Source organism: Musca domestica, unplaced genomic scaffold, assembly GCF_030504385.1.
Source record: "Musca domestica strain aabys unplaced genomic scaffold, Musca_domestica.polishedcontigs.V.1.1 45, whole genome shotgun sequence".
Lineage (NCBI taxonomy): Eukaryota > Metazoa > Arthropoda > Insecta > Diptera > Muscidae > Musca > Musca domestica.
This window is the reverse complement of record NW_026712335.1, coordinates 6,869,137-6,893,604: the sequence shown is the minus strand read 5'-3', so window position 1 is coordinate 6,893,604 and position 24,468 is coordinate 6,869,137. Positions and strand designations below refer to the sequence as shown.

At 34.9% G+C, this 24,468-nt stretch overlaps 1 protein-coding gene across 5 annotated transcripts in view; it reads left to right on the top strand.

The window, feature by feature from the left end:
* The window catches only part of LOC131804467 (protein sidekick-like), a 360,538-nt gene that overhangs the window by 199,085 nt on the left and 136,985 nt on the right, over nucleotides 1-24,468 (top strand). Inside the window, exon 1 of one of the 5 annotated variants that reach the window (XM_059127395.1) lies at nucleotides 11,498-12,444. The exons of the other annotated variants lie outside the window; for them this stretch is intronic. The gene's annotated coding sequence lies outside the window, so the exon portion shown is untranslated. Of the gene's footprint in view, nucleotides 1-11,497; nucleotides 12,445-24,468 lie in introns of those variants that run through there. 5 annotated transcript variants of the gene reach the window in all.

Genomic DNA, 24,468 nt, shown 5'->3' with positions numbered 1-24,468 from the left:
CTCCAAATGTCCTGAAACGGATTTGGTACAGAGACCTAGGCTCTAAAACCGTTATTTCGATGAGGCACGCTTTGGCCGTATCAAATGATATATACCCACTGTAGCCATATGGCTGAGGGTATAAAAAGGGGTATTTACATCCCATTCACGTACTAGAATAAACCCATGTGTTTCCTTTATTGTGTCTGATAATCCATGTGTTGTGCACACACATATGCCCTTCACTGTTCCCTTATGGTTTTGAGTGCTTTGTTTTATATCTCTTCTGCAAGCATACATCTTTTTCATTCTGAGAATATGCATGATTTTGATATGGAAAAAGGTAAAGATTAAAATACACATAATTTGTAGATACTGCAAAGCAGTATTTTTTTATTTTTTGTTTGTATTTTACAAACAATAAATTTTAACCCCAGTAATTCCTCGAATTAAACACAATTGCCATAGTTTACTTATGTAATTCCTTACAAAGATGTAAAATTTGCATTAAATATAAAGGATTCATGGTGGAAAATTAGCTTCAATTTTTCTGTTTACAAGGTCTGAAAGGAGAAGTGAACAGATATTATTCATCTTAAAAGGCTGATAAAGCAAATTTGTATTGTGTTATATGAGTGGAATTAATGTAGGGAATTCGACTTAAATATAGTAATTTTTGTGAGATATTAGTTGTGCAACAGAGAATGGAAGTAAGATTCGTAGCCTGGTTTGAAATTTTCAAAAAAGATTAGAAAATAGAATAAAATTAGGTTGATGGGTTGTTAGTAGGGTATCTTGGAAACATATCCAGAAGTAAGAGATTCAGGGAACTAGCTCCTAACAAAATTGAAATATTTGCAACCACGGCTACAGTTGCACATTACGAGCATCAGCTAACAGCTGTGTTTTGGATTGGAAAAGAATCGATCTCAGCTATTTTGATGTTAGGGCTAATTTCAAATTAGTGGCAATCGCTAACTGCTGTTTTGTGTTACCTAATGATATCAAAAAACATTAACTCTCTTAACCTAATTTTTATACCCCCAGCCTTATAGCTACACATGATATACATACATTAATCATGTCCAAAATATGCCTCATCAAAATAACGGTTTTAGACAATAGGTCTCCTTGAAAAAAATCCGTTTCAGGACATTTGGAGGCGATCTAGATGTGTCAGCCCGTCTGTCTGTCTGGCTGTTGCGCAGGAAAACTCTCGAAGAGAGTATCTGATTTGATCCAAACTTGGTACAACGTATTACTATTATCAAATATAAATCAAGTTCGGAGATGGGCAATATCGTTCAACTTCTTCTGGAAAATATTTGACTCCAAACAAAGACAAAGGCTCGTCCGATTTTGCTCCAACTTAGCAAATCCTAGTATTTGCACAGACATAACTCTAATCAAATGTCATACATAATCATAAGAGTCTGATTATCTTTAAATATCACACATCACAATATTTTTATTAACTCAAATATTTCATTAACTCCGAGTGTTCTATCTCAGACCATTGGAGAATACATACTCATAAAAATCAAAGGAAGGCTGGTTGGGATAAATTTTCAGAGTCGGCTACATCGAGACTGAGTTCTACGGGTAATCTAGGAGTAGCCACAGCCTCAAATGTAGACGACCTTCTGGTTATTTCATAAAAAGAGTGTTACTAAGTGCTATGAGAAATCATGTCCGCTTAGCTTCCCTGGCAAAAAATGCCAACCAGTTCTGTGGTCCAAACATAAGATAGTCTTAGGAAAGTAAGTATAACAGGGCCAAGAAGATCAAACTTTTTACGGACTGGGAGGCATATAGGGTGCCTTCAACACATACAAGAGCGAAATCAAGAAGGCCAAACGAAATCATGGTTCTGCTTCACTGAGTCTATATAAAATCCAGCTTCTGACTACAATCTAGAGACTATCAATCTGTTAGCCACCACTCTCTTTCCAAATTGCACAGAGGCGAGAAATGATCGAAAGTTTTGAGGATATAAACCTGATTGTAGGCTATCGACACTTTCAATTCTTTGAAATCACCAGGACCACTGTCACTTACATTTCCAAGCCTGGGAAACCAAGTCATTCAGTTCCAAAGGACTACAGGCCTATTAGTCTCTCAAATCCTTCTAAAATCTCTAGAAAAATTTATAGGCGTTGAGCTCGATATGTACTACCGAATACGTCTGCATAAAACCTAAAACTATAGAAACGGCAGTCTTTCTCGACATTGAGGGTGCTTTTGACAATGTCGCACTTGAGGCGATTCACGGTTCTCTTTCTAAAATCAGTATACCACTACTCCTCACTGAGTAGATCGCTGTTCATTAGCTCATTAGTAGAATCATAAATTCAAGCATCGGGGATTAATCCGTCAGAACACCGGTTACAAGACGTATTCCACAAGGAAGGGATTTGTCACCACTATTGTGGCTTTTGATGAGAAATGGTATATGAAAATATATGGTACTAAAGTCAAGGCCTACATTGACATGTGGTCCCGCTGAATCAGGGAAATGCCTGCAAGCTATCTCAGATGTATTGCATGGTGCTCTTTGTAAACTATGGTGGCAATAGATCATATGCGATCCCATCTAAAACAGAGATCGTTATCTTTACTAGAATCGAAAACTCCCAGAGTTTCGGACACCATTGCTGGATATCTCGGTACTGTCCTCGACCAACGACTAAATTGAAAGGGAGATGAAAGAGGGGCTTACTCGCACTATACTCATACAAGAACTCTATAAGAACTTTATATTTGAGTCAATTATCCGTCGGATTCTAACTTATGTAGTGCTAGTATCGTGGTAATCGCTGGGGGAAAATATTCCTCAAGAGAATCATTGATAAAGTCCAAAGAGCAGCATCTCTACTAATTGCAGATGCAATTAGGAGGACAACTTAATCTATATTGGACACCCTTTTCCTTCTTAAGGCGAAAATATAAAAATATAATTCCCTAACATAATTTTGGTTAAACTAAAAGTAAACTAAATAATTTGAAAGTCTCTCATAACAATTTCTATTCCCTCATAAAGAAATTACCTAAGACTTACAAAAATAATCGATTCTTGTAGCAACTCATAAAAACTGTATTTAACCAAAAATATTAAATTACCCTCAAAGAACACATTGTGACATTGTATTCCGCCGGACTCTTGTCCAAATTGACCCATTTCCAACAGCATTAAAATGCATCACTGCTAGGGACGCTTGCAATTATGTTAACATTTTAATATATTTCACAATTTATTTGTTGCAATAATGGACTTTATGGACATCATTTCATTGGCATTGGCAGCAACTACTACACAGCAGAGCTGAACTGAGCAGAACAGAACAGAAAGGCAACTGAATTCGCAAGTCCATAAGTTGCCGATACAACCAACAATTCGTCGCACACTTCCACTTGATAAAAATTGAATGTTTTCTTCGTCTTTTTTTGTTCATGTTCGTGTTCTTGTTCTTGTTGTACATGTATTCGTTTTTCATTCATTGATTCTTTTCGTTGGCTTGTAAAATGGAAAAAGTTGCAGACTAATTTGCAATTGACCTAAATAATTTATGTTTCGTTTGTATTATTCGCGCAAGAAAAACTTACAGAAATTTTTCTTTTTCTTTGGCGAACAAGAAAAAAAAAACAACGAAAATGCTCGGAACAATGATGAAGGACAAAAGCTGCACTTTTTTCATGTCAAAAATACAATGGAAGAAAAACGCCGCAAAAACTTCTGCAATGCTGTTAAACAATTAAGATTGTGTTCGCGAATTAAATATTCGGAAATTAATTGAGATTCCCATTTAAGCAAAAGAGAAAAACGCACAAGTGTGAAGCAAGGGGATAAGGTCAAAAGCGGAACCATCTAATCCGTTACATGTCAAGGAAAGTTTTTGTTAGAAAAACATATTGCATATCGGATTGTTACGTTGATACTTCAATTCCTTGTTTTCTTGTAGCCGTTTTATAGCCATTCATTTATTCTTGGAAAAATCTTACATTTATCGATAGCCTATAAATCAAGGATATAAAGTATACAGCATTTGTCTTACATTACAAAATAATAAGATTTTTTAAAACAGAATACAATATAATGCATTTTGTATTTACCAATACAAAGGTACAATGGGTCGTATACGCACTTTCATAAAGTGTACTCATTAATCATACGCACAACTGCACTCACACACTGCTGCCATGTAAGAGCCGGGGATTATTATTATTATTATTGCTGAAAGAAACAAAAACCCTGAATCATTTAAGAGGAAGAAATGGTTAATAAGGATTTAAATCAGAAGTACTTGACCACAATAAAGCCAATATTCATCAACAAATTGAAAATTTTCTAGGAGCAAAAAAGAAAAAAATATATTTCTTTTTTTTGGCATTCATATACAAACTGCAAAGGGACGTGCAGTAAAGGTCAAATGTATTAAAGATGGAATAAGGATTATTTTCAGAAATATAAACAAGTAAAATAGTATCAATCGCTTTGTCCGACAGATGTATGCCTACAGCCTTGAGTAATGATTATTCACAGCAGTTAGCCAATTCGTATCTGACCTAAGTCTGATATAAATATGACAACGTGACAGATTTGGGCTATATCGTCTACTTCCTATACTTTATATGAGATATGTAGAAATTTTTGGAAAATGTGGAAATATACGCGAGGCAAAAGATATTGTGGACAGAAGGATAGCATTTCCATACTTAATGTAATACAGATAAAATATTGGCATGTGCAAAATTTAAAGGAAATCGAACATTTATATCCAATTTTATTCGAAATTATAAATTTCAGAAAAAATAACATATTCATCTCAGTTTTCTTGTTAAGAGAAAAATTTATATGTAGCAAGATGTAAAGAATCAGCGACTTGTTTCGCAAGATAAGACAAATATAAGTATTGGAAATTGTGATCCTTTGTGGGTGAGGTACAAGAAGGGGTTGACAGATGTATATTATCTTCACAACAGATCTTGCGTTAGAAAAACTATTTGGTTGTGTGCAATTTGAAGAGAGTTGGATGCTGTTTTCGCTTTCATTGAGCGTTTTGTTACCTCCCATGTGGAGGAGGTACCATCAGAAATGGTCTGATCTCTACCATCTTGTGTTGATAGAAATATGAATCTTAATTTCGAGTTTTATGAACTTCATGGATATTCAAAATTTTGACCCTTTGTGGGGGAGGTACCAGACGGAATGGACCGATATTTTCCATCTTAACACCAGACCTTGGGTTAAAAAAAAATATTGCGGTGTATGTAATTTGATGAGAACCGAATGCTTATTTCGAATTTGATGATCGTTTTGGTTATTCAAAACCTTGACCCTTTGTGGGGGGAGGTACTAGAAGGAATGGTCCGATCTCTACCATCTTTATAACAGATCTTGTGTCGATGGTAATATTTATATGTGCCAAATCTTGAATGGAATCGGACGTTAATTTCGCATTTTATGAGCTTAATGGGTATTCAAAATTTCGACCTTTTGTGGAGGAGGTACCAGAAGGAGTGGACCGATATATTCCATCTTCATACCAGAACTTGGACCTTGGATACCAGAAAATAGTCCGACTCTTACATCACATTTTAAAAGAGTTATAATTATTCAACATTTTGACCCTTTGTGGGGGAGGTACCGATGGTGTAGACCGGTATTGTCCATTTTCGCTTTAGGGATGTCCGTCTGTGTGGCTGGCTGGTGTACACAATAACACTCGAAGTTTGTAACTGATTTGGTCCAAACTTGCTACATGCCAAACATAGACCGAGTTCGGGGATAGGCAACATCGGTTCAGTCCTTCTGGCAACCCCTCACGCAAAAGTTCAAAATTTCCAAAAGAAATTAATATGCCTCATAAAAATAGAATATAAAAGAATGGTACTTCCGCCACAAAGAATACGCATAATTTTCTTCTGCTTTTGACACATTCTGTCTAAAACTAAATTGTATCTTACGTTTATGCATCAACTCGACAAAATAGAGGAAAATTTGATAAAAAAAATAAATGACTATTTCCGATTTTTTTGAAGATATTGATGCAAATATTTTTGTGGCATACAATGGAAACAGAGATTTCTTTTCTTTGCTGGCATAAAGTGCAATTTGATAAATAATGTTTTTTGTCTTCGACGTAATCCTTTTAAAACGATGGTTTGTAGGAGAATTTCACACATGAAGTTCGGCTGTAAAAATATGTGTTTTTAATACATTTGGTGTATTCTGGGGCGTATTGCATAATTTTATGATAGGATATGACCCCGCTAAAAAGGAGTTTTTAAACATAGCTTGGAAAAAAGGCCAAAAAGTCCCGTTTGTTGACCCGCTTCAAGGTTAAAATTTTCGAACCAAAAAATCGTTTTTTTTTTGTAATCTTTATTATTGTCGAAAACACAACATACCTATAATACAAGATTTCATAGAAATATTGCAAAAAAGAAAAGAAAAGAAGAAAAAAGAAAAAAAGTAAAAAAGCTGTAAGTTCGGCTGGGCCGAACTTCGAATACCCTCCACCATTTGGGACGAAAAATAAAATCCGTTAAAATATATTATATTGGGGCTATACTAAAACGTGGACATGTACATACAATTTTCACAGGCTGTAGTATCCATTTCGAACTTCAAATGCCAAATTTGAAACAATTCCGGTGAATAATGTCGCTAAAATCATCAAAATACCAAATTTTGGGATGTAGCGTTATGTGGGGGCTATACGAAGACGTGGACCTGCACAGACAATTTTCTGCCATACGCTGTAGTATCCATTACGAACTTCAAGTACCAAATTTGAAACAATTCCGGTGAATAATGTCGCTAAAGTCATCAAAATATCGAGTATCGGGAGGCATCATTATATTGTGGGTATACGAAGACTTAAACCTGCACAGCCAATTTTCTGTCATAGACTGTAGTTTTCATTACGCACTTTAAGTACCAAATTTGAAACAATGCCGGTGAATAATGTCGCTAAAATCATCAAAATACCGAAAATAGGGAGGTACCATAATAGGGGGGCTATACCAATATGTGGACCTACATGGCCCATTTTTAATACCAGAGGTCCATAATATACATTTGTGTAAAATTTTATCAATCTGCTAGAGTGATTCCGCAGACGCATAAACGGACGAACATCGCTAAATCGACATAGAATTGTATGCTGATCAAGAATATATATACTAAAATGAGGTGATACAAACGAAATGACAAACTTAGTATACCCTCCGTAGGTATAAAAGTTGAAAGAGAGGAAAAGTGGTGCCACTTTTCCTCTCTGTTTAGGTTACTTTATGATGTGAAATTTCAAAATGCCGATACGTATGTATCTCTCTGCTTTCTAAATCCGTTGAGTTTTTCCTGTTATAGTTTGTTGCACAGTGTTATTGTAAGTCTAGGGTTATTTTATCATAATGAAAATATGTAGGCAAAGACTATAATCGTGCGAGGACCACCATGTAATACGCTACAATACTATAAAGTTTGAAAGGCCTCCTAAGATGGATTTTGTCGATTTTGTTTTGAAATAATCGCATAAAGTCCTTGAAAAATGTTACCTTTGATTATGACCGATGACATTTGCCCTCTGTCGCGCTAATACCGAACAAACACGAAATTCCGATTTTTAAAATTATTTTTTTTTAGCTAAGAGGCCATTCTACAACTCTACGAATTGTTAAAATCAGTCCAGCCGTTTTTGAGTTATGTGTAGATGGTACATATTTTTTTTTTAGATATTCGTTATCATTGCTACCAGCATCAAAGAAACTGTCTTAAGTGGCCTTTTCATGTATTTAAGATTATGAGTGTTAAAAATATTAGCGGATAAATGAAATTTTTTGTATCTTTTAAACCAAAGTGTTAATTTCACTCTCTAAATATTATCCGCTGTCCATCCAAATTGATAGGCTTCTGACCTGTCCTAAACTCTCTCCACATGCAACAGCAAAATCAGTGCTTTGTTCATTGTTTGGTCCATTATAACCCCCAAATATTTTGCGATCGTTTCCAAAAATAGGCTTCTATTCTGACCCTAACCCCACCTCCATGCTAAATTTCGTGAGGATCGGGCCATAATTGCGAACTGTTGCTTCATTTCAAATTAACATTGACAGACGGACACACATACCTGGTTCGACTCTGCTGGACATGATATCTATTACCAAAAGCATTAAGTTGTACATTTTTGTTCAATGGTATTTAGCGAAATTCGTAGCCATAATTCCATCCAAAAAGGCTAAAAGTATTGTTCAAAGTATTTATATGAATATATAAAAATAAAAGTTTATTCAATCCTTTTAAATATTTTAAAACATAAAATAAAAAAAAAAAAAATCATTCCACCTTCTCTTATAAGACGTTACCAACTATGTTTCACCATCATCCATAGATATTAATCTTTTCGTGGACTTTTGCTCTCCAAAATGGAATACAAATTCTAAACATTTGCTTACATCCCTCATTCTTCTCTTCTTTTTCGCAAGACATCAGCTTAGCATACACCAAACAACACGTTGTAGAAACCCAAAACAAAACAACATTCAACACGACCACCACTACCACTACCACCACCACATAAACTAAATTCAAAAGATTTTGCTAAAGCCGGCACAAAGTGGATGAACATTTGAGGATTTAGTTTGGTTTAGAGTTTTATGATGTTTTGCGATTTTTCCCAGCATAGTTTTGTAGTTAATGTGGCATCGTATTTCATACGCTATTTTTTTTTTTAAGTTCGAAAAATTACCAGCTTTACAAAGCTGCACACTTGTAGTAGCGCACTTGGCGCCAGGTGTTGTAGAGGAGATTTGCAACGGCTCGTAGTTCGGGGAAATTGCCAACGGAAGTTTTAATGCTGTTGTTATGGAACGGTAATTGAGATGTAACGAAAGTTTATCCTTCATTATGTGAATATAAGTGTAATATATAAAGTGTAATAAATAATATAAAAATATAAGCAAATTATTTGTAATTATATGCCCCTTTATATTACTTCAAAGTATGCAAGACTGTGTAATTTTTGAATAACAACAAAGTATAATATTCTTAAGTAATCTCCAAATAATCCCCGACATATTCTTACTAAATCTGAATCTTGTAATCATGAAGATTTCCTTAAAAAATATGAACAATTAACATTTTTTGCCAGTAAGATATTTTCCTAAGAAATCTATGATTTTGTTAAGAGCGACTTGGACTTTTATACCCAGCACCATAGTATGGAGAGCATTCCGTTTGTAACACCACAAGTATTCTTGATCAGCATAAAATTCTATATCGATTTAGCGATGTCCGTCCGTCTGTCGGTCTGTGGAAATCACTCTAGCTTCCAAACGAAATGAAGTAGGTTGATACAATTATGTATATCATGTCTGCAAGACTTTTGGTATAGAAAATGGGCCATGTAGGTCCACGTTTCGGTATAGCCCCTATTTAAAGGCACCTCCCTATTTTAAGTATTTTGGTGACTTAAGCGACATTATTCACCGGAAATGTTTCAAATTTGGTATTTAAAGTCCGTATTGGATACTACTGCCTACTGTTTCAAATTTGGTATTTGAATTTCGCAGCCTACGACAGAAAATTGTATGTGTTGTATCTACGTCTTCATATAGCCCCCATTGAATGGTTACCAAATGAGGTTCCTCTCTTCATTTCCAGAGCGCAATGGCCACCAAAATCTCCGCATACCAATCCGTTGGACTATTGTGTCTGGATTATTTTGAAGAGCAAAGTTGGCACTAAAAACCAAAGTGTCGATCACATCAAGCAAGCCAAAATACCGCAGATCAACATTCGTGTGTGACGGTTTCATTGGCCGTTTGAAAGCCAAAAGGTGACCAATTCGAACAATCTAAACTTATTCTAAAATTTGATGCTATTTCCGACATTTTTTATCTCAGCCTGTAGACCCTATGTTTCCTTGTATCAAATCCGTTTCAGGATATTTGGAGTAGATCTTGCGATATCCGTCTCTCTGTCTGGTTAGTACGCACGTTAACTCTCGAAGGGAGTATCCGATTTGGTCCAAACTTGCTACATCGTAATATTTTTGTCAAGCTTTGGTCGAGTTCGGAGATGGGCAATATCGGTCCACTTCATCATCCACCAAAAAAATATATTTTCTGCACAGAAAAATAAACAATAATCTTGCTCTAATTTTGCTCCAACTTTGTAAATCCAAATATTTGCGTCAGTGCTACGTCAAGTGCGAAAATGGCCAATATCGGTTTACTCTACCAAGTACCTCCCCCACAAAAGGGCTAAATTTTGAATATCCATGAAGCTCATAAAACGCGAAATAAACATCCGAATCCATTAGGAACGACACAATTTTTCTATCAACACAATATCTGTTATACAGGTGGTACACATCGGACCATTCCTATTGGTACCTCCCTAACAAAGGGTCAAAGTTTTGAATAACCAAAACGTTTTTAAAATCCATTTCTTTATTTTTACTAACACAAGGTCGGTTTTGAAGATGGGATATATCGGTCATTTCCTTCTGGTGTCTCCCCCCCCCCCCCAAATGTTCAAAATTTTGAATATCCATGGTGCTCATAAAACGCGAAATTAATATCCGATTCCATTCAGACTTGGCTCATCTCAATATTTCCATCAACACAAAATCTGGCATAAAGATGGTAGAGATCGGATCATTTCTTCCCATTGGCATTCAACTCTCTTCAATTTTTACACATACAAACATTTTTGCATATTTACATATCTGCGAAACCCTTCTTGTATCTTAGCCACAAAGGGTCACAATTTTCAGTACTTTTTTCTGTCAAAACTTGCGAAAAAATTCAGCGATTTTTTCGCGATTATCTATATATTTCTCTCAACCAGAAACTTGGGATGAATATGGATTTTATGATAAAGTTACCCATATAGACCAGAACTGGGATGTCACAATATTTATATCGTATTTATTTAGGCCCGATAGTAAATGGACAATATTGGCCAACTATTGATCAACTAGCACAAAAGCCCAACTTTTATGTGGTGGTTTGAACAACATGTTCGTTACAAACACAAACGTTTCCCACTTAAACATTTTTCTGTTCGACAGGATATTGATAGGTTATACGCATAAATATACCATTATAATTTCGAAGTTCAAAGCTAGTCAAGGTTGCAAGTAGGCAAGCATAAGAGATGTGTGACCCATAGTTGTCACTCTCTCTTTCTCTTCTAACATAACTCTCAATTTTCACAACAGCATTGCTGAAGAAATTTACTCTTTTCCCCATTCAAAACCCTGACCTAGAGTAAGGGACCGTAACAGCAGGCAATCGACAAGCAAATGTTACGAACCCAAAAGCTGCTGCAAAAATGTTGGTAAGCAGCGGGAGGAAGAAGAGCAGGACAAAGAACACACGAATTATAGCAGAAGAGTATTGAGTAGATGGGTCGGCAGGACGGACGGACGGACGGATGGACGGATGGACACGAAGACTATCAGCAGCAGTAGCAGCAGATGTTAAGCTTGACAAGTAAATAACAGTTAGGTCAGTAGTATTAAAGTCGCTGCCAGCGAGTACGTTGCCAATGAACTAAAGCCGGCGGAAAGACAACAAAACGCAAACTCTGGTCTGGTCGAAGAACGTGATAGCCAAAGGTTGCCACCGCCAACAATGACGGTTGTATTATTGCGACACGGTGTCGTGCGATGAAAAAAACAACGGCCACTAAAATGTTGTGCGAGCATTAAATATTCCCTCACATGGCTGGCTGAGAGATGTGAGTGTGAAAGTGGATGTGAGTGTGACCAAAAAATAAAGAAACGTAAAGCAAAAATAACACATGATTACTACAGTTGTAGGATAATGTGAGTGAGTGAGTGTGTAAAAAACAAATGTCACCAAGAAAATGTGTGCTCTCCCCCAAACAAAACAAAGCCAGTGAAACATCAAAGATAAAGTTTGAAACCAAATCGAAACAAAAAAATATTCCTCCTAACAAATTTCTCGGAAATTCCCTTCACCGATATCTGTTTTGAGATTATTCATGTGGAAAATCTCAATGATGCGGGACATGCCATAAGCTATCAATGGTCCAAGCCAAACTATTTCGAAATACTACAACGGAAAAATGAAAATAACATTGTGGTCCCAACAATATCAAGATAGTGTAAAATTACCGTTATTTGATTTAAAATAACAGAGCAGCAGCAGCAGAATTCTAGTGGATAATTCAGAAGAAGCCAATAATACAAAGTTTACATTTGTTGTTCTTATCTGTTGTACGCGCGTGTGTGTGTTTGTTTGTTGTTATTGTTGGCGTGTTAACCAACAAGACATTGTAACACAAACAAATGTCTTGGCTGCTGTAGGACACATCAAGGTGTCTGTATGAGTCCGTGCTTGTGTGTGTGTGTGTGAATCCTTTATCTGTCCCAGAACATATGGATATATATTAAAGTAATACGGCTCAATAGGAAATCTCTCGAGTTACAGGTAAATGAAAGCTTTTCCAAGAACAAATCAAAATCAAATTAAGAAAATGTCTGATTTATATCAGTGCTGATGTGAATCTCGGTGATTTACTGCGGTTGAAATGTGTGTGTATGTGTGTGTGTGTGGAAATGATCTATGTGGGGCAAAATTGTGATTGTCATTCTGAGAACACTCAAGCTTTTCAATGGCATATTGAACAGGGCCATTTAAGTTCTTTTTTTTTAAACATAGTAATAATAATTGGAAAATAAACTCTCTGTTTTCCTCAGAAATTTAATATCAGATTTGTGTTGGGTCTAATAAAGAAAAGTAAAAATTTAGTGGGGATTGTGTCGATATTGTGGTCGAGGCTTCATACACTCACCCATGGAGATGTTTCAAAAGTAATATAAATTTATATTGACAAAGTTAGCCAAGTTTATGAAATGCTACGCAAAACTTTTTAAAGGCAATAACTTTAGATTTAATCTCATGGCAAAATGAGACAACTTGATTGTGGCTTTGGGGATGGAATTTTTTACAACATTTCACAAATTTTTGAGTTTGTATGTTTGTGAACAATTTTCCGTAGTTCACTAACAGTGTTTCCTCAATGGACAGAGATTCCTTATATGGCTAGCTATCAAAGATGCATTATCGAAGTATCATTAAAAACGTCTTTATAAACAAGGATTTCTTTTAAGCTTTCAAAATAAAAAAAAGTACTAACATAAACTTTCAAGTGATATATAAATGGTGCATATACAGGGTGAGATACAAAAAAAAAAAAAAAAAAAACAGCAAAAAAGTCAAAGTTTATATATATATTTTTAATTTTTTTTTAATGAAAGCAAATGAAACAAGTAAAAAAGCAGTAAGTTCGGCCGGGCCGAACTTTGAATACCCTCCACCATTTGGAACGAATTAGAAAATTTTCAAAAAAAAAAAATAAATAAATAAATAAATAAATAAAATCCATTAAAAATTCCATCTAATATAGGAAGGTGCCGATATGGGGGGATATACGATATTGTGGACCTATAAAGACAAATCTATGTCTGCGTGAAAAGTACTCACAAGGAACTCCTTGTGTGGATTTTCAGATAATTCCATGGGCTAAAATGGCTAAAATCATCAAAATACGGAATATAAGGGAGTACCGTTATATGGAGGATATACGATATTGTGGACCTATATAGACAATTCCGTTTCAGGGGTAAAGTGCTCACAAAGAACTCCTTGTGTGGATTTTCAGACAATACAATTGGTAAATGTGGCTAAAATCATCAAAATACCGAATATCGCGGGGTATCGTTATATGGGAGCAATATGTTATCGTTAACCTATATAGAGAATTCTCTGTCGGGGGGTAAAGTGCTGACAAAGAACCCCTTGTGTACAAAGAACCCCTTGTGACCATTCCGTTGAAAACTGTGGCTAAAAACATCAAAATACCGAATATCGGGGGTACCGTTATATGAGGGCTATACGATATCGTGGACCTATATAGATATATCTCTGCCGACGTATAAAGTACCCACAAGGAACTCCTTGTGTGGATTTTCAGACAATTCCGATGAAAAATGTGGGTAAAATCATAAAAATACCGAATATCGGGGGTACGGTTATATGGGGGATATACGATATCGTGGACCTGTATAGACAATTCTCTCTCAGGGGGTGAAGTACTCACAAGGAACTACTTGTGTGGATTTTAAGACAATTCCATTGAAAAATGTGGTTAACATCATCAAAATACCGAATATCGGGGGGTACAGTTATATGGGGGATATACGATATCGTGGACCTATATAGACAATTCTTTTGGAGGGGGTAAAATGCCCACAAGGGACTCCTTTTGTGGAGTTTCAGACAATACCATTGAAAAATGTGGCTAAAATCATCAAAATACCGAATACCGTGGGGGTACCGTTATATGGGGGCTATACGATATTGTGGACCTATATAGATAATTCTCTGCCGAGTTATAAAGTACCCACATGGAACTACTTGTGTGGATTTTAAGACAATTCCATTGAAAAATGTGGCTAACATAATCAAAATACCGAATATCGGGGGTACCGTTATATGGGGCTATACGATATCGTGGACCGATATAGCCCATCTTCGAACTTGACCTGCCTGCAGACAAAAGAGGGATCTGTTCAAAATTTTACCTTTCTATCTTAATTCGTTTAGACTGTAGCGTGATTACAACAGACGGACAGACGGACAGGGCTAAATCGTCGAAAATATTTATACCCTACACCACAAGGTGGTCAGAGTATTATGTCTTTGTGCATTTGTTTGTAACAGGCAGAAGGAAACGATATAGACCCATAGTTCCTTTTATGATCTGCATAGAATCACATTCTGAGTCGATTTATGCATGTCCGTCCGTCCGTCTGTCCGTCTGTCCATGTATTTTTGTAAACAAAGTACAGGTCGCATTTATTGCCCGATCCTGATGAAATCCTGCACAGATCATTTGTTGGAATTGGAGATAATCGTTCAAAATTTAGATATAACTCCCATATATATCTTCGTCCGATTTGCTTTTTATTGTGCACAAAACGTGTAATATTGCATGGGATTTAAATGGGATGGAATTTGGCACTTACGACCGAATTGATTCTAGAAGCTAGTATGTCAAATTTGGTGAAGATCGGTTCAGATATAGCTATAGCTTCCATATATATTGTTCATCAGATTTGTTATATTTGTTACCCACAACCGTAATATGCACTCCGTAACAACGATATTCAGGAAATATATCAAATACAGCTCAGAAATATCTTTGCCAAATTTCATCGAGATCGGTTCAGATTTCGATATAGCTCCCATATATATATATATATATATATATATATATATATATATATATATATATATATATATATATATATATATATATATATATATATATATATATATATATATATATATATATACATATATATATCTTTATATCTATCTTCGGCATATTTAGTCCTTTGCACTTTAAATTATAATCATAGCTTGTATGATTGAATTCTCCCATAAAAACTTTTAATTGTTATGTGGAACTCTACTAAAATAGCAAAGTGGTGTAGGGTATCATAAAGTCGGCCCCGCCCGACTTTCTTTACTGGTTTTACCTTTATTAGATAAATAAGATAAAGTATAAAGATTTAATACTTCGGCTATACCGCACGCATATTTTAGCATTTTCTAAAAATTACCACATGTCTCATATAAAGTGAAGGAATTAGTCGTTGTAGTCCAAATCTGGCACGTCGCAATATTTATATCATTTTTTTAGGTCCGATACGAAATGGAGAATATTGGCCCACTACTTCGCAGGCTACTCCATATAGGGTCAACAATTTGAATAATCATAACACAAGTCAAAACAAATTTAAATAATCGAACATTGGCTGGTGGTATACATCTATCGGCAAAACCACACATTTTTCGAATCGAATCGGATGAAAATAATTTTCCAATTCTCGATTTTCAAAAAAAAAAAAAAAAATATATATATGTATATATATATATATATATGTATATATATATATATATATATATATATATATATATATATATATATATATATATATATATATATATATATATATATATATATATATATATATTTTTTTTTTTTTTTTTTTTTTTATTTTTTTTTTTTTCGATAATTGGAAAATTATTTTCATCCGATTCGATACGAAAAATGTGTGGTTTTGCCGAAAGATAGATAGGGATAATTGGAAAATTAGTTTAACACTCTTTTTAATTGTTAACAAATTGGATGTTATACAATTCGAATATCCGAACGGATATAACACCTTTTTTGTTCAAAATTTTTGTTGACAAACTCACTTTATACTTTCGAAATTATTGCTACTGCAATCTTCTAATTTTTTTTATATATTTAAATAACAAATATTGATTATTAAAAACGAATAACATCAACGATATAAATGCATGTTTGCTTAAAAATGCATTGATTGATTTACAATATTTATTTACACACGCACACACACATGTACATCAAATGTGTTAGCTTTATAATAACACTGATAACATCAATATTCATTTCAGTATCGATGATTGATAAAACTATTTGCAGTGCTATGCTTTAAAAGTATGAAATTTAATTTTAAATGCTCGTGCAATAACGACATTTTCTGCAATGCCAATTATTGGATGATTTAAAAATATTCAAAATTCCATTTAAATTCAAATTTAATTTTGCTGTCTCAAACACATTTAGTACCAACGATGGTAATTACGAACTTTTCGTATTAAATATCAATATAAAAATATATAAATTGAAGGTGTAAGTTAATGCCGCATCGACATTAGCTATACCTACCTCCATTTTCAATAACAAATAAATTATTTACTACTTAAGATGTCTGGTTAAAGTTCTCAAATGTTGCTGCTGGTGGTTGATTAATTTAATTATAGCCATAATAACACCCAGCAAAAATATCATTAATTATAATGGAGATAAAGTTCGGTATTTAAATATTGTCAAGTCAATGAGAGAACGAATGAATGGTGTATGTCGATGGGTAATTAGGTTGGAGATAATGTTCTTCTTTCTTATGAGGTGTAATTATGTTAAAGGCAGTATATCTGCTGGGAAGGTGTCAGTTCCGCTAATGGCGTGTGAGTGGTGAATGGTACTTAATTTACACCCGGAATGCAACAATTGTGCGTGTAATGATTTGAGAATTAATACGAGTATGTGTAATTAGTTTGCGGTTGAGGGATGGGATGGGATGACGGGAGTATTAGGTATTTGGTACCAGCACTACGAAACAATTCTGTGAAAGAAATAGAATATTAATTACTGGATATGCGCAACGGACGATAAAATGGGAGAAATGAATTATGGACTGGTATATCGGCGGATGGAATTTTTGTTGTGTGGTACTTTTTTTTCTGTATATACAGTGTGAGATGAAAAAACTGCAACCAACTTCAGACTGCTGTCATTACTAAGCCACTCGCCCGACAGCTGTTAAAATAATTCCAGTGACAGCTCATTACAAGCGTACCAAAACATTTTCGTGAGAATTTAACAGAAAAACAGTTATTCGTGATGGAATTCAAGCGTGGTAGTGTGATTTCTTTATATTTGGCTGGAAAACCACAAATGACTATTGTTAGAGCACTCAAGCATTTAAATGTGAAAACAAAAATTTTTCTTGTTTCATACCATCGCTCGTTACCGTGATACTGGTAGCATAGCTCGACGTCAAGAAAGTGGACGGAAGAAAAAAACAAAATCAGCAAAAATAGTTCGAAAAGGGTGACTTGATCGAAACCCGCATCGCAGTGGCCGAAAGGTGGCTCGTGAGCTTAACATATCGCAATAATCCATTCGGCAAATATTGAAAAATAAGCTCGCAAAGCCATTGAAATTCCAAAAAAGTGCAAGAATTTACACCGCAAAGAAAATAGACTAAAGAGTTGCTTCGCTTGGCCGAAAGTGGTACACTACCGAATTTGGGTTTCTCCGATGAGAAAACATTCGTTGTCCAGCAGATTGTAAACAAACAAAACGATCGTGTTTACTTGTCAAGAAGGTCAGCTGAAAATGATCGCAAAAATATTCTGGAGGGTGTTTTAAAACCTTGGGCACTCAAACATTATGGCCGCAGACCTTGGACATTCCAAAATGGCCGATGGTCACTCTCCGCTCGTATTAATCGACCGTGGCATCAGAATAATTGCCGGATATGATCGCAAAAATATTCTGGAGGGTGTTTTAACACCTTGGGCACGCAAACATTATGGCCGCAGACCTTGGACATTCCATCATGAATGGTTACAAAATGACGTTCGTCGCTTCATTTCCAGCGCACAATGGCCACCAAATTCTCCGGATACCAATCCGTTAGACTATTTTGTCTGGAGTATTTTGAAAGCAAGGCTGGCACTGAAAAATACCAAAGTGTCGATCACCTCAAGCAAGCGCTTCGCCGGGAATGGGCTAAAATACCGCAGAGCAACATTCGAGCAGCGTGTGACGATATTTCCGACATTTTTGACTTTGTTGCAGTTTTTTTATATTACCCTGTAGATCCGATATATTTACTATCGGCATCTACGCATCGGTGAGAATTGACCTTTTCTGTTTTTTGTGATTTCGCTGGAATTAAAAATATTAGCGGTTTAAAGGAAAATTTGACTTTTATTACACCCACGACTATCCAAATTGAAAGACTTCTTCTACGTCGATTAGTCTATAATTGCTACCTGTACAGCAACTGCAAAAACAGGGAACTTTTCAGTTTTTGGTCCATTTTAACTGCTAAATATGCAATATTTTGCATTAGGCTTCTATCCTGACCGTAATCCTACCTCCATGAAAAATTGAGGATCGGACTATAATTGTGAACTGTAGCGTGATTACAAAATAATATGGGCAGACGGACGGACATACATATCTAGATCGACTCAGCTCGGCGAGATAGGAAGATCCATATATACATTCCTTTTTTGGAAAAAAATATTTCGATGTGTTACAAAATTTTTGACCCAATAAAACTAATAATACCCCCAACACATAGTGTTGTCGGGTATAAAAAAGGACTAAAAAGCCCCCTTTGTTAACTTGGCCCATGGTTAAAAATGTCATCCAAAATATTTCACGTATTTTTATCTGCGAAAATTTCCAAAAGTGTGTAAGAGGAGAGGGGGGTTTCCCTTTCTATTTTATTTACTTTGCCATATAAACTTTCAAAACGCCGATGCAGGTGTATTCTTCTTTTAGCTCTACTTTCATAATCTGCTGAATTTTCTCCGTAATTATTGAAAAATCGAATTTTGTCGCACAGTGTTATGAACCTTCATACTGTAATTCTAACTTCTTTTATTCACATTGCTATTTCTGTGCAAAAACTTAAAATTTTCAACACCCATGAAATTTCGGAATACTTTTCTTGCCTGAGAACATAAAAATGCAGTGTTATATTTTAACATTAGTCCCCATTGCGTTCACACTTAGCTTGTATTTAATTCATAACTAACTTGTACCAAAAACGACTACTGGCATTCAACACACATCCTGACTTTTAAACCAAAGAAACACCAAACACACACGTCCTACATTTAAAAAAAAGCTGTGTTGTATGCTTAGCCATTAGCTAAATCTGGCCAACGTTAAATGAAATATGTACATACATTATTTTAACAAACATGCACATGCTACACACATCTACACACATACACACACAAACGCACACACTTAAGCCATAGTTTTGTAAAGGGAAAAATTAAAGCCACATTTAAATGACAGCCAACGCGCACATTACATAATGGGTCCCCCCGAAAAAATGTCTAACATTCACATTTGTGCAAAACGTGTTTAATTTCCTAAGAAAACAACATTGAGATTTTTTAAATCAAGTCATACCCTCCCCGACCCGTCTTCCCACTTCCCCTTCCGCATACCTACTTTAATTGTCAGAATACATTAAAAAATATTTCATAAGATGAAACATAATTATACCCAGTCGTCATCGTCGCCGCCATTGCCAGGGGCGGTGGGCTGCTGGCGACATTGCCACCTCACTCGAAATAATGTGTGCGGAGTGGAGTGATTTGGTATGTTCTGCTCTGCCATTACCACAAAATTACATATTCGGTCTTTTTTTCGTGTGTGAGAACATGAAATAGCTTGTTTTAAATGTGAATGTGTGTATGTGTGCATGTGAGAGGCTGCAATTATTATACAACAACATTTTTGTGTGCATGTGTATGTTCGAATGTCAATGAGTCGGAAAATGTTAATGTTAAGCATTATTGTGCTGGATGACTGTCAAGATGAAAAGCGTTTTTCGACGTCGATCTTTACAAAGGAAATAGTTGCAATTAACATTGCTGGTGTGTTGGGGACGGCCAGAATATTTGAAAATCTTCTATGGGATAGAAGCATTGTATAGATAAAGGATGGGATTTTATGTAGTCTCCACTCTACACCCTGGCAGCCAAAAGTGAATTAAAAAAGTTAAAAAGTATCAGTCGGTTTAACCGACAGATATATACCCTCAGCCAATGCCAAGTCTAAATGGAATCGGATGTTAATTTCCCGTTTTATGAGCTTCATATATACTTAAAATGATCCTTTGTGGGGGAGGTATCAGAAGGAGTGAACCGATATTTCCCATCTTCCCACCAGACCTTGGTTTAATAAAAATATTGTGAAGTGTATAATTTGAAGAGAAGCGGATGCCTATTTCGGATTTTATGATCGTTTTTGTTATTACAAACGTTGACCCTTTGTGTGGGAGATACCAGAAAGAATGTTCCGATCTCTACCATCTTTATAAAAAATCTTGTGTTTATGGAAATAGTGAGACGTGGAAAGTCTGAATGGAATCGGATGTTAATTTCGTGTTTTATGAGCTTCATGAATATTCCAAATATTGACGCTTTGTGGGTGAGGTACAAGACGAAGTGGACCGATATATTCCATCTTCACACCGGACTTTGGGTTAATAGAAAGATTGTGATGTATGTAATTTTAAGACAATCGGACACTTACATCACATAAAAATATTACAAATTTTAACCCATTGAGGGAGGTACTTGGTGAAGTGGACCGATATTGTTCATTTTCTCACCTGACGTAGTACTGATGCAAATGTAAGTATTTGCAAAAATTGAGCCAAATCGATACTGCCCATCTCCGAACTCGATCTATGTTTGTTTAAAATTCTGTAATAACTAAACGAAGGTTAATGCGTATATAAATCCGATTCTCTTCACATTTCACGTATTCCAATATTTTTACAAAAGCAACATCTGGTGTGAAGATGGGATGCATGGGTCCACTGCTTCACAATTTTTGTTATAATAAATGCCTGATTTTTTTGAATTTTGCAAATCCTAATATTTATATCAAAATTAGAAAAAGAGCAATATTTCGTTCCACCACATCTGGAACCTCACTGAAGGTTCAAAATTTTTCAAAAAAAAAAAAAAAAAAAAAAAAAAAATAATAATAATAATAATAATAATAATAATAATAATAATAATAATAATAATAATAATAATAATAATAATAATAATAATAATAATAATAATAATAATAATAATAATAATAATAATAATAATAATAATAATAATAATAATAATAATAATAATAATAATAATAATGAAAAATAAAAAAATTAATAACGTAAGTAAATAACGTAAATAAATAACGTAGTAGATATATGTTAATTAAACCCTATACCACATTATATCTTTGTAAATTTGTTTGTAACAGGCAAAACGAAATGAGATAGACGCATAATTCCTTTGATGATCAGCAAAGAATCACATTCTAAGTCGATTTATGCCTGTTCTTCCATCCACCAGTCCGTCTGTCCATGTATTTTTGTTCAGAACAAAGTACAGGTCGCATTTATTCGTCGATCCAAACGAAAATTTGCATAAATAGTTTGTTTGATCAAAGGACGAACTCTATTGAAATTGGAGATAATCGGTCAAATCGGTAGCTCCCATATATATCTTCGTCCGATTTGCCTTCTATTGTGTACCATACGTGTAATATCACCAAAAATAGCATGAAATTTTGCACATACGACCAGACTAGGCCCGAAAATCAGTATGCCAAATTTTATCGAAATCGGTTCAGATATACCTATAGTTCCTGTACATATTTTTCATCCGATTTGTTATTTTTGTCCTCTTCAGGCGTAATATGCACTCTGTAACAACGATATTTTTGGGGAAATATATGAAATGCAACTCACAAATGCCTTTGCTAAATTTATCGAGATCTCTGTCCGATTTGCCTTTTATTGTACACCAAACGTGTAATATTAGCCCCAATGGAATGGAATTTGACACTTACGACAAAATTGAGCCTAGAAACAAGTATGTCAAATTAAGTGAAAATCGGTTCAGAATATCTATAGCTCCCATATATATTGTTGTACGATTTGTTGAATTTGTCCTACACAGCCGCAATATGCACTCCGTAGTAACGATATTCGGGGAAATATATCAAATAAAGCTCAGAAATACCATTGTCAAATTTTATGGAAATCGAATCAGATTTGGATCGGATTTCAAGTTAATTGTGCACTAAATGGGCCCGAATTGAAAAGGCAAAACTGTCCAGGCAAGTTTTTTAGGATGTTCCCCTCACATATCAGTTCTTTTTTACTTTAAATTATAACTATAATCACAGATGGTATGATTTAATTCTCACAAATTCCTCGTAAAATTTTTTTATTTGTTATGTAAAGCTCAACTAAATATGTAAAGTGGTGTAGGGTATCATAGAGTCGGTCCCGCCAAACTTTAAGACTTTTTTCACTGTTTTATTTTTTTTTTTTTTTTTGAAAATGTTGATTTTTAAGTGAGGTACCAGATGTAGTGAAATATATATAATATAAAGTAATATTGTAATATTCATATCAGTAGTGCGATTCTCTAACACATTTTTTGAGTTACCGACAAAAATCGGTAACGTTGAAACCCAAAATTGTCATATAAAAATGACTTAAGGTTGACAACATTAGTATCCATCGGCAGGTCTTAGCTACTACTTTGATTTGGCCGCTAATTTACCTACAAATTTCGTTAATTACCGAAATTACAAGCATTTTAATTTTACCGACTTCTGTCGGTAACGCAAAAAATGAGTTTGAGAATTCCACTACAGACTTATATCAAATACGAATTGGATAATATTTACCCACTCCTTCGGAATATCCTCAATAAAGTGTCAAAATTTTGAATGATCATAATGCAAGTCAAGATATATGTGTTGGAAAACCGACTGTAACAAGACCTTGAAACTTCGTTATATACGTAGAACTACATACCAATTTTCACAACTCTGACTCACGAATTCTAATAATATGCGAAACTTCCGGATTTAACCTTTTCAAATGATTCTGATTCCTTCAGCAATAAAATTCAGTATAATATTTCACATGAGAAACCAACCTAGGTCACTTGTGCGTATGATTAACAAACACTTTTTGTATAAAATTCTATACGTCCCATTGTACCTTCGTTAATGAATGAGTTGCTAGGCTACAACTTCACTTTTGAGGACGTATTATTTCTATTTGAAGTTTTTATTGGTATCTGTCCACACAATTGATTTGTCAAGGATTGAACTATCGAACGCGGGAACAATGTATGCAGACTACGCAAATAACTATTTACAACCGGCATGTGTCGGAAGGGGCTGTTATATACCAGATTTCTATACTAGATGACCATTTAGATATTCGATTTCATCTTGAAAATGTGCAGTTCTAGTCGGTAAGGGATCACTATGTGAAAAATCTTGCATTCAAGATTCAATTTACGTAGGCATGTTGGCTAAAAAATCTTGTTACCTCCCTGCTGGAAGAAAAAGCCCTTAAGGTTCTCCCTTACTGATATGTTTTCTTGAAAAAAGCAGCCATATCAACGTTGTACTTATTAAATTCTTTGCTCTGCTCTGCTTCAGAACAGCCTTCTAAGATATGAGAGTTCATGGCATTTGAAATACAGATTTTAATGTAGCGTAATTGCATTAACTCTAAATGGCTCAAAGAAAATAGATATTCTCTTAAGACACTTTCTGATTCCTTTTATTTTCTCTCCCCAATTCCATTCCATGCGATGAGATTACAAATCATAAATCCACATTAAGAAATGCCTCCCATCACGAATCTAGATTCTCAATATACAACAGCAGCAAAACACAAGCCAATAATTCAATTAAAATTGGAAATTCAATTCTCACTCCCACACCATTAAAAATCACTCTTGGCAGGTTCCGCACTTTCAGCTAAATATATTGGAGATTTATAATTTCTTCGCAATGCCTTTTAGCTGGCAGCTATTCCATCAATGAAAGGTTTGTTTAACTGGTTATTTTTTTTTTTTTTTGTTAACTCATCTTGTATTTTGCCATCATGGCAATCTCAACTTTTAAGCTTAGTAAGTTCGATTCGATAAAAGAAAATAAAACAACAAACAAGTGGAGAAGCAACAAAATCGATAGAACGGATATTTGCCAAAACTGGCATAACA